Source organism: Sinocyclocheilus anshuiensis, unplaced genomic scaffold, assembly GCF_001515605.1.
Source record: "Sinocyclocheilus anshuiensis isolate Anshui unplaced genomic scaffold, SAMN03320099.WGS_v1.1 scaffold1010, whole genome shotgun sequence".
NCBI lineage: Eukaryota > Metazoa > Chordata > Actinopteri > Cypriniformes > Cyprinidae > Sinocyclocheilus > Sinocyclocheilus anshuiensis.
This window is the reverse complement of record NW_015537936.1, coordinates 199,297-211,558: the sequence shown is the minus strand read 5'-3', so window position 1 is coordinate 211,558 and position 12,262 is coordinate 199,297. Positions and strand designations below refer to the sequence as shown.

Below are 12,262 nucleotides of genomic sequence, written 5' to 3'. Positions count from 1 at the left end.
TTTATATATATATATATATATATATATATAAATTAGATGAAAAGCTTTAAAATTAGAAATATAACCTTAACTAAGTTTAAAAGCAATAAAAGTTAAAATATATTATATTTTTTTTGTTTAAAAGCAATAAAATTACCAAAATTGCTAAATATACAAAAAATAAATAAATAGAAATTAAAAAAATAAAATAAAATCACATCAAATTATTAAAACTTACAATGACAGCTAAAATATTACAATAAAAGCTATAATTATGACTTATATTATGAAAAGCTATAGTTATGAAAAATTCATAATATTAATAAATGCTACAATAGTATATAAATAAAATGAAAACAACACTGCTGTAATATTGTTGCAGTGGGTTAATTCTTTTGTACATTGTAATCAACTATTTTCTTTAAAAATAACATACATGAAAAATGCTAATAAAATTAATAAATAATTATTAATTTATACTTGAATCAATATTTAATCTTCACATATTTATTTATTTGGTCAGAATGCATGATAAGCGAGAAAATGCACAGTCAGCCAGTCATGATCACAAAATAACATTTAACTGTACATTATCCAGTATATATTATATTACATCTAAATCAATAAATTTATATTGTGATCCTTCTCCATCATTACCTATCCTTTCCAAAAAGGGCCAAAACATATTTTATTTAGCATAATCTAGAAGAAAATATTATTGCCAAATGGATGCTTATTCACAGCCTGAGTTCTCATTGAGTATCATATTTGTCTCAGTGTTTCTCCTAAAATTTCAGTTGTGAGTAATTAAAATAGACACAAATGAAGCTCACATTGAAATATCTGACATTCAAATCTGAATTTGAGACATTATTCAGATTCTTCATAGGAGAAATGATTGGAGTCTTACTCTGGAGAAAATCAGGTGACTTAAGCAAATTCGCTTAATCTCATTGAACACTGACATTAAAAAGATCTCAACAGTGATTTTTCTTTCCAACAGAACTAAACAAATGGATCCCTAAATGTTGCAAACTGCACATCCATTCAGTGTGTGCATGCAAAACACATTTATACAGTCCAAACATAGTAAGTAAAAACCAAATTAGAGAGAAAATATCACTCCTTCAAACCCAATTAGAGTTAAAACATTCAATAACGCTGCAGGATTCATGCAGACAGTGAGCGAACTAACTGTGTTTGCCAGACTCTCAGGAGCCACTGGGCAACTTCATTAATCATACCGCCGAGTGAAAGCACTCACTGATATATTTTACTCTATATTCTCTGGTGTTGGATAACACTGAATGTTAAGACACAAGTCATATGGTCAATATATAAACATGACTGGATTTACAGACATTTTCCCATGTGACTTGCCAAGATGTAATTTCACATGAGAATATTAGAATTATATTTATAATTGGTGTCGCTAATACAATGCAAGATGCCGCTTTGAAAATTTAAGGCAGGAAAGCGTCACTTGACCAGCAGTGGAGTGTGTTTATTGTGTAAAGATGTGAGAACATATGATGGGATGTGGAGGACGTCATATAGACTTGGGGTTTAAAATTATGAATCCTTAGTAAAGAAATGCATGCGAAGTGGAAAGAAGTTATAACTTATAAATTACAAATGATAAATTATTATTGTTTATAAATCACTAAAATAGCCTTAAAAAATGTAAAATATAATCTACTTAACAAACATATTAACAGAAATGGCTTAAAGGTGGGGTATGTATTTTTTCAAAAACGCTTTAGAAAACCGAGTCGGGCTGAGTACCAAAACAAACTTGTAGCCAATCAGCAGTAAGGGGCGTGTCTACTCATGATGTGGAGGAGAGAGCGTTCAGTGCACAGGATGAACATTAGCCGAGCCGAGCGACGACAGAAAGATAGAGATGGCGGATAAAAAACAAAAGAGGAAAACATCTGCGGAACAAAAGAAGGCTTACGATAAGGCAAGAAGTAGGACCCGTGTAAATTTCAGATCATCTTTCCAGAGCTGGAGAGAACTCGAGGAGCGGGAAGGCCTGCGATCGGATGCCGAGGTTGCTTTGTTTCTTCTCAATAGGTGAGTAACATTGGTTTTGCTTTGTTTCACAGAACTAATATATGCTGGCTTTTGCTTGAATATGCTCGTGTGTCACGTTCGCTTGTTTGTTCATCTGCAATCTTATTTTGTTCCCTTCAGCTATGATAAAGACACATTAATTTCCACACCCTATAAACTTGGAGCATCTAAACCTCCTCCACTGTCTGTTTCAAGCGTCAGCTCCCAAAGTGTGTCCAAAAAGTAAGATAATATGTTTAATACGGCAGATAATAATACAGCAGATTCCGCCATAATCGTTGCCAGGGTTGCGTACTTGTGGGGCGGAGCTATCAAAATAGAGGCGTGACCCGTTTGGGGTAGGGGCGTGTTTGTTTTGGTGATTTGAAATATCAACATTGGCTACCAGAAATCACTTACCCCACCTTTAAATGTGCCATTATTTACACCCACTGACTAGATCGTCTAAATGCAAAGTGTGTCATTTCTGTGCCACTAGTGGCAGCAAATGGAATTGCAACACTTCTGTTTTTCATGATCCTGATAACATTTTATTTCTGATAATCTATTTTTCAGAGACAAAAACCTGTTTACTTTAAATAAAAAGACACTGTACACTAAATAAAGCTAAATGTAGCATTCTTGAACCATTCATAAACACTGTTACGCAAATCGAAAAACAAGAGTTCACATTGCACTTTTGATAGATAGTAAAGCAGCACAAATCATGTGACACGCTTGCTAAAGACACAGGAAAAGAAAGAGTTCGCATTCCTCTTTTACTCCTTTCAGTTCCCAGTTTGAATGAGTTGATTCATATTTAAATGAAGTGCCCCATTCTTACTATCAAAGAAGGCAAAACATTCATGAGATCGGTGATAAAGGATGGCCACAAAGACTCCTCAAAACCTCCATTCATGTGTTCTTTGCTTTTATGTCCAATTCCTCATTTTATTTCTCTAAAAAAAGAGAAACTTGTCCAAGTCTCTCTCTCTCTCTCTCTCTCTATATATATATATAATAACAGAGTAAAATTACAATATTAATCTGAATCCTTGGTAGATTAATTCTATAGCTATTCACACGTGTCCTTATATTGCATCATTGTAGGTCTATGTACGCATGCAGAACAGAATCTTTTACAAAATCCTGCTGTCTGGATCGATTCCCAATTTGTGCACATTCAAGTAAAAGCCTAATTTCGGTTTATGCCACCAAGACACATTACTGCAGGTAATGCGATCAGTAAATGTGTGTTTATTGCATAATACCCCATCTTTATGAGCTTATCTACACTAGATAAATTAGTGAAAGCTTCACTGCAGTAGACGAACTAAAGACTTTTTCCCCTAAAGTTCTTGTCTTTCATCACAGCATCTAACATCATTATCAAGAAGTGTTGTGCAACAACAGACATGAGACATCCCGTTTCACAAGAACATCTCTTTGTCTGAGCCTGTGTGTGTGTGTGTGTGTGTGTCTGCCCAGTACTACTGTGAGTATTTAGCAGATGCTGTTAATCCAGTGGTTTTTGCAGTAATCTGATTGCACACACAGTCTTCATTCTTCAGTAACTGTTGCTGAAGGGTCTGATTCTGCTGATACCTTATCATTAGTCCAGCCCAGCCCAGGTCATCAGCTCGGAGATGGCTGGAGTGAAAGCAGAAGGCTGGATCTGTCTAGACAGGTTTAGGAACACACGACTGACCAGCCTCAGGTGGGACTCAGCTAAAACACTGAGTTCTGGAAGAGAGGAATGTCAGTTTGGTTTTCTGACATGTTTATGTTCAATTTATATTTATGTTTTTATTTATACATTTATGTTTTATATTATTTTATATTTATATCTAATATTTGTATTATATATCATTTATATTTCTATTATAGTATATTATATTTTTTATTAAATCTTGATTAACTGAATTTGATGGAATTGATTTCTCCAAGTATTACCACAAGGACAAGCCGACATCCTTATTTGGAAAATGTGGTTGTAAGTGGTTGCTAGGGTGCTGCTATGCAGTTGCTGGGATATTCTGGGTGTTGCCAGAGTGTTCTATGTGGCTGCTAGGGTGTGGCGATGCTGTTGAAGGTGTTGCCTTAGTGTCTTAGAGTTGATATGCCATTTCTAGGGCATTGTAGGTGGTTGCTAGGGTGCCGCTGTGCAGTTGCAAGAGTGTTCTAGATGGTTGCTAGGTTGTGGCTATGCTGTTGCCATGATGTTGAAGGTGTTGCCATAGTGTTGATATGCCATTTCTAGAGTGTTGTGGGTGGTTGCCAGTGCATTGCTATGCAGTTGTGATTGTTATTCTGGCATTGTGAGTGTTGTGGGTGGTTGCCAGGGTGTTGCTTTGCAGTTGCCACAGTGTTCTCGGGGTTGTAATGGTGTCACTGTGGCATTGTAATTGGTGCTAGAGTGTTGCTATGCAGTTTCTACAGTGTTATGGGTGGTTACCAGGGCGTTGCTATGCCGCTGCCAGAGTGTTCTAGGTGGTTGCTAGGTGGTTTTTATGCTGCTGCCATGATGTTGAAGGTGTTGCCGTAGTGTCAACATGCCATTTCTGGAATGGTGAGAGTGGTTGCCAGGGTATCGCTATGCAGTTTCTACAGTGTTGTGGGTTGTTGCCAGGGCGTTGCTTTGGAGCTGCCAGATTGTTCTAAGTGGTTGCTAAGCTGTCGCTATGCAGTTGCCAGAGTGTCGTGGGCATTATCAGAGAGTTGCTACGGTGCTATGCAATTGCTATGGTGTTGTCAGTGGTGGCTAGGATGCTGGGATGCAGTTGCTAGGTAGTTGCTTAGCCTATCACCGAGTCTGTATAATTTTGCTGTCCACCAGACAAAAACTGTAGATTTAAAGATTGTAGATATCTCCAACCCAGCACTGACTATCTCACAAATCTCCAACCCAACACTGATGGTTGCATTTTCATTAGACACTGGAAAAGCCTCATTCTTCTATTCTGCCCCAGGGTTATTTGAGTTCTTGCATGAAGTCATAGACTCATGGTCAAAAATAGACAGTCCAAGAACACAGCTGGAGTTTGTCATATTTATGGTAGAATGTGACCTGCATCTTGACTGCATTAATGTAACAATGTTGACTGAGACTGTGGAGCTTCATGGAGTGGAACGGAGAGGGAGTGGTTGTTATGGCTGTTGATTTAAGCAAACAGTGATATCTGTCAGCTGTCTGCTGGCTAGAACTCAAGAAACCCCAATCAGGACTTGTTTGAGTCAAGAGTGTTGTATATGGAGATTAGTTTTAGTGTGACTACATATATTTCTTGTGACACTTATGCAAATATCTGCAGGGGTGGTGACAGAACGTTTGAGAGAGCAGCAACCTGAAACCGCAAGAGTCTTAATTTAGCAGTTACTCCACATGACGAGCTATTACGCAAATTTCAGACAGATTAAAGTGATAGAATTATAGAAAGAGAGCATTATGGGTTCACTTTCATGGCATTTGCCATTTTCCAAACACTTTCCACACCTTTTTCTGGAAAAATTTGTCACAAGGCATTCTTTATATGCTTAGCAAACAAAACACCGTTGCAACTGAAAAATGGGAAAAAATCCTGTCAAGTCTTAAAGCAATATTTGACATTTTGATTTTGAATACTTGCATTGTGACAGCACCCAATGAGAAGGCAAATGAACCCTGGTTATACAATATAAACGTGTGACATAGTGTCAGTATGTGGGCATGGAAATGGAAGCAGATATTGGTAAGAGGGTCAGTCACCTTGCAAGCATTTATCATACTAGTCAGGTGCAAAAATAGCACAGTAGAGCATGGGTTTGCTTCCAAGCAACATCAAGTGGTGACATTTCTCTACAGCACAATTACACATATTACAACAAACCAGTAACAGTTGGAAATTTGCCATTTTGGCAAAGGAAAGTCATGTTTCTGAGTGGGACATTGTTCTCTTCTATCTTTTCCTAGCGTTTGGCTTGTGTTTTCTCTCTGTTAAGGGGTACAAACCGCCCCCTTGGCGCCACTGGCTGTCATCGTGATGAATTTAAGAAGGCCAAAAAATAAAAAAAGGAGGCTATTGTAGATTCTGGCCTGGATTAACAACCTCTTGGAATATTTTCTTTACTACACACATTTCTTCCCACACTATGATGTTATTTCCCCTAATTACACATCTACATGCACATAAAAGAAACATAGAGCACAGAAGCTATTCACTAGAGCATCACTAACCTACTGGAATCTGCACTGCAAACAATGACTTACAGTGAAATCCAGCAATTCTGTGGAATCATACTTCCACAGAGCTGTTTATACAGGTGTTAATATCAATCAGGACCGAATGACACTTTTCAGACACAGAGACGTGATTTACAACACTGCATTACTGTACTAACATCACTGTACAAAATAAATGAACGTGACAGATGGTGTGGAGCTGAAACTGTATATCAATCAATAAATCAAATATTTACTAAATCAATAAATAAATTAATGATTTCACAGCACATGTTTGAAATGTGAACATAAAAGGCGTCTTATAAAATCTATATTCTACAAAATGATCAAGACCATGTTTTTTAATTCGTTTTTGATATGAATTTTTAATTTTAACATCAAAATCTGAATTAGGTAACAGGTGTTAGTCATAATTAGTTATGGGTTATTGCAATTAATATCAGTTTCTTTAATGTTATATATTTATTTGTAGCACTAGAGCAGTTTTGTAGGCTATTATTAATTTTGTAAAACCATGACAGGCAACAGAACATAATATATTTCTATAAGAACAAAACCTGGATTAGGAATTAGTATTATTTATTAGTATCTACATGCATAAGTAGCTAAACATCACTATGCGTGCCCATAATAAACAACTAATGCATATAATCATTTCATGCCACTTGATTTTAATATCGTAAACAAAGTGTTTTAATTGCTTCCTAAACTTACCTTTGCATCCACTCTTTCGTTATTCCCCCTGCTGAACACCAGTAAACAACTCTGTCTGCGAAGTAAAAGTGAATCGCCTCAGAGAGACGAAGAAAACAGAAGTAGCAAACTACTCTGCATTGCTCTCTTCTTCCTTCTGCACCTGCGAGTCATCGACACCCTGTTAGTCACCCACCCCCGTCTCATGAATATTAATCACGTAACGTCACGTCTGATTGGCTGAAAGACTTTCATAAGTGTTTTTTTTTTCTCAGTGTTTTTGCTTCGGAAATTTGATGTGTAGATTTCTGTAGATAAATGTATTCATTGTATACATAGTCTATAGTTTGGCACATTAATGCACATTGTGTACTTATTATCTCACAGAAAGTTGGTGGACAAACATAGAAATGCCATACTATTTCAAATTGCCCCGCAGTTAAAACTCCTACACCACTGTGTTCGAATATGCTGAGCATAATCATCCGTTGATATCAACAAACAACTGTCAATCAACGCATTTTTATTTTGTACATGATTTTGGCCTGCAGGCAGTTGTCTGCTGTTTACACCACACAAAAAAAAAGTTTAACACCAAAGACTCATATTAAAAGGCATGGAAACTGATTTTATGTGATCCATGCAAACTCTTCATGTTTTTGCTAATTTGTTAAAGGCGCAGAACAAGTTAAAGCAGGCATAACAAAAGTAGGTTAAATAGTCCACCTTGATATTTACATAATTTTTGGAATCAAAACAAACTGATAACTTCTTTTCACACACATTATGTTGCTCCAAAAGTATGAAAATAAAAACTTGGCAACTTCAGACAGACCTCTTAAACCTTGGCATAAGTAAGACCGAAATAGGTCTAGTGTTTGTGAAAATTCATTTCCAGTGAATAAGAGCAAATATTCAACAGAAGCTGGGTCATTTAGTGTCAAATTTATTTTCGCCTAATGGATCCAGTAATGCTCAGTTAAACTGGTAGAGGTTTTGTATACATGCAGATTCAAGTTAACAAGTTCAACAAAATGCAATGATACTGATTTTACGTCTTATTCATAAAACGATCTGCTTTGAAGTTGCTAACAAAATTAAACCACAGTGATAACAAAATATTGTGCTTTTATTTCCTATATATATATATATACAGTATATATGATTTTACATATATAACTGCTATGTGTCCTTGGTTTTCAGCATCAGACATGAAATATGCTTTATTATATTTACCATTTTACACGAGCTGAGACAGAAAAACACCCGTGTTGGGTACAGCATCAGCCTGAGGGGCTTCAGTGAGAGGCTTTGATGCAGGTTGTAGATCTGTGATATGCATTTGATATGCATGATTCAAAAATATAATAGCTAATACTGTAGTACACTAGTACAGTGCCTTGCGAATGTATTCATACCCCTTCATTTTTTTCACATTTTGTTTTGTTGCTGCCTTATGTTAAACTGCTTTAAATTAGTTTTTTCCCACAACAATCTACACGCCATACACCATAATTGTCAAGCAAAAAAACAGGTTTTTAACATCTTAGAACATTTATTAAAAATAAAAAACTAAAATGATTCCATTGCATAAGTATTCATACCCATTATCTGGGACAGTTGAAATTTAGCTCAGGAGCATTCATTTTGCTTGTAGATATTACTACACTTCAAGTGAAGTTAACCTCTGGCAAATTCAATTGAATGGGTATGATTTGGAAAGGCACACGTCTTAATAAAAGGTCTAACAGCTGATAATGCATATTAGAGCAAAAACCAAGCCCTGAGGTCAAAATAACTGCCTGTAGAGCTCAGAAACAGGTTTGCGTCAAGCCACACATCGGGGGAAGAGTTCAGAAACAATTCAGCTTCATTGAAGGTTCACAGAAGCATGTAGCCTCTGTTACCCTTAATGGAAGAAGTTTGAAACAACCAGAACTCTTCCTAGAGCTGGCCTCCTGGCCAAACTGAGCAATTGATGGAGAAGGGCTTTGGTTAGCATGGTGACCAAGAAGCTGATGGTCACTCAGAGATGGCCTCATGGCCAAACTGAGCAACTGATGGAGAAGGGCTTTGGTTAGTGTGGTGACCAAGAACCTGATGGTCACTCTAGTTGAGCTCCATGATCATATGTGGAGATAGGAGAAATCTACAGAAGGACAAACATCGCTGCAACACTCCACCAATCCAGTCTTTATGGCGGTGTGGCCAAACTCAATCGTCTCCTCAGTGAAGACACATTAAAACACACTTGGAATTTACAAAAAAGCATCTAAAGGACCCTCAGACTCTGAGAAACAAGATTCTCTGGTCTGATGAACCTCAATTCTAAGCATCATGTTTGAAGGAAACCAGCTCCGCTCATCACCTGCAGAGTACCACCCAAAAAGTAAAGTGTGCTTTTTAGCAGCCTCATGCTGAGGGGCTGTTTTTCAGCAGCAGGGACTGAGGGACTCGTCAGAGTAGAAGAAAAGCTCAGTGCAGCAAAATATAGAGATAGCCTTAATGAAAACCTTGTCCAGAGCATTCAGAAGCTCAGACTGGGCAGAAGGCTCACCTTCCAACAGGACAATGACCCTAAGAACCTGAAAATGTGCATCTGCCCCCATCCAACCTGACAGAGCTTGAAAGGTGAAGAGGTGAGGAGAAGAATGGCAGATAATTGCCAAATGCTAATGAGCAAAGCTTGTCGCATCAAACAAAAAAGACTTGAGTCTGTAAAGGTGCTTCAGATAAATATTTAGTTAAGGGTATGAATACTTATGCAATGTACTTATTTCAGTTTTTTATTTTTAATAAATTTACGAAGTTGTGACAATTCTGTTTTTGCTTTGTCAGTATGGTGTATGGAGTGTAGATTGATGTAGAAAAAAGTAATTTAAAGAAGTTTTTAAGGCAGCAACATAACAAAATGTAAAAAAAATGAAGGGGTATGAATACTTTCGCAAGGCACTGTATGTTATACTCTTAAAATAAAGGTGTTTTCGCAGCTATGCCAAAACACTTTTTTGGTTCTCCAAAGAACCTTTCAGTGAACAGTTAAGTGAAAAACAAAACATTTTCTTAGTCTGAAGAACAATTTAACAATCTAAAGAACCTTTTTCGACTACACACTCTTAAAATACTTGCCATCTATGGTTCCTTGAAGAACTTTTAAAATCCAGAATCTTGGAATCGATGGAATTTTTCCATTCCACAGACAATACTTTGTAGTGGAAAAAGTTTCTTTAGATTAACAGAACGTTCTTTACACACACACAAAAAGGTTCTTGTAGGATCTGATCACTGAAAGTTCTTTGTGGAATTCAAACATTTTTTTTTTTGGCATCTCTGCCAAAACCATAATTTTTAAGTGTAAATAATCTTCTGTTCCCATGGATGTTAAAGGCTCTTCATGAAACCAAAAATTCCAATTAAGAACCTATATTTTTAAGAGTGTATGGTGACATTTGAGGACTCTAGGTAAAGGCTCATTTTCATTTCTTTTCTTTTTCTTTCCCCCCCATGTTTGTCATAGTAGTGAGTAAGGAAAAGAAATTAATGGGAATGGGATTGGGAAACGCATCACATCACCTACACTGAACTTGTCGGAGCATGTGCATTAACGGCTCGAGTTCCAGCCATGTTGAGTGGGATGCAGAATTTCAGGTTCTTCATAACATCAGACCTATTAAGCGCCTGTTAAGATCTAACAGACATTTCCGTCCAGGGCAGGGCTAGATTATGGGCCCCGGGGCTCTTGAAATGCCTCCAAAACCTCAATCTGTGTGGTTTGAGACCTCCAAAGGAAGCATATGAAAATGGTTGAAACATCTCTATCTGATGTCCGGTGTTGGGTCTGTGTTCATGATCCCCAGCTGACGACAGAAAATGCCTGTATGATTCTGCACACATGTACTAATGCTAATTAATTAGGTAAATTGGATTGTGGGGAGCATGCAGCTGGGATGACTGGGGCGATTAGGGCAGGAAATGGACACACGCAACACAAATGACCATTACCTCCTTTCTAAATTTACCCAGAAATGACCTCTAATGGCGTTTTTGGGACAGATTCAATAATAATAATAGTCCTCTAAAATTTCACTGGAAAACAACTACAGGGGAAAATAAACGTAAGAGGGCAATTATAACATGCTATATTTGTTTGAACACAAACAAGTTATATTGGTGATTCACTATATTCTTAATAAAGTTATCTTTCTGCCTGATCAAAACGTCTTCACTAGAATTCTTTTTCTTTTTAAATATGCACTTAAGCATTAAAGTGGTTTGCAGACAGATTGACACATCAGCTCTTTAATATATTTTCATATATCTGTTGCTTTTTAACACAATGTTCTTGACAGTTCAGAATTACAACTGAATAAAGGTAAACTATTAAGCACTAAGAAATATTGAAGCAAAACCATTTCCCCAAACTGACTGAATTAAATTCAATATTATAATCTTGTCTTTCTCAATGTAAACAATGAATGGCACTATTACTTTTCGGCATGTGTAAATGTTTCTTATGAAAAGGTTGCATGTACATTAGTCTGTGAACTGTACAAAACTGTAGATGTTACATCTGATCCTGGTCTCCGCTGCCACTGAAAGTCTTTGGGAATGTAGGAAACATGACTCCATACGTGCTGGAACGAGTATATTCACCGTTTCCAAATGCAGAAGAAAAAAATGACCTGCTGACACTTGAACAGCTTGAAGAGATTCATTCACATTTCAAGGTTTGTTGCAAAACAATGTCTGGTGTCTGCTTCTAAAATATGAGTGAAGTAAAGTGAAATGATTAAAGATTTAAAGGGATAGTTCACCCAAAAATGAAAAACCATGCCATTAATTACTCAGCCTGATGTCATCCCAAACCTGTAAGGCCTTTGTTCATTTTCGGAACACAAATGAAGATATTTTTGATGAAATCTGAGAGCTCTCTGACCAGACAGCAACGCAAATGTTCCCATGTTCATCAGTAAAACAGTCCATGTGTACTCTCGATAATGGTGATTTGGAGGAGAATTGTTGAATAAAGTCGTTATTTTGGTTTTATCCCAAGAACTATCCCATTAAGAATTATTCAAGTTATTTTTGTTGATAGCAGCTGTTCAGCTTTTCAGACTAATGGTTTAATCTAAATCATTTTGCAAGTGATTCAAATTCAGTTTGCTGGTCTTACCTGGTTGAAAACACTTTCCTCCAATAGGGGTTATGCGCAACAGACTTCCGTATTCTGTTAACTGGGTCTCGTCGCTTCCGGTTCAAGCATTTTGCATATGCTTCGTTAAATATGAAGCAGTTTTACTCAAGATGCCTTCAAAG

General features: G+C 36.8%; 1 protein-coding gene across 1 annotated transcript in view; it reads right to left on the bottom strand.

The window, feature by feature from the left end:
* Positions 1 to 7,086, bottom strand: part of LOC107659214 (P2Y purinoceptor 3-like) — a 19,075-nt gene extending 11,989 nt beyond the window's left edge. Inside the window, exon 1 of the mRNA XM_016448083.1 lies at positions 6,968 to 7,086. The gene's annotated coding sequence lies outside the window, so the exon portion shown is untranslated. The remainder of the gene's footprint in view (positions 1 to 6,967) is intronic.
* Between the last annotated feature and the right edge of the window lie 5,176 nt (positions 7,087 to 12,262).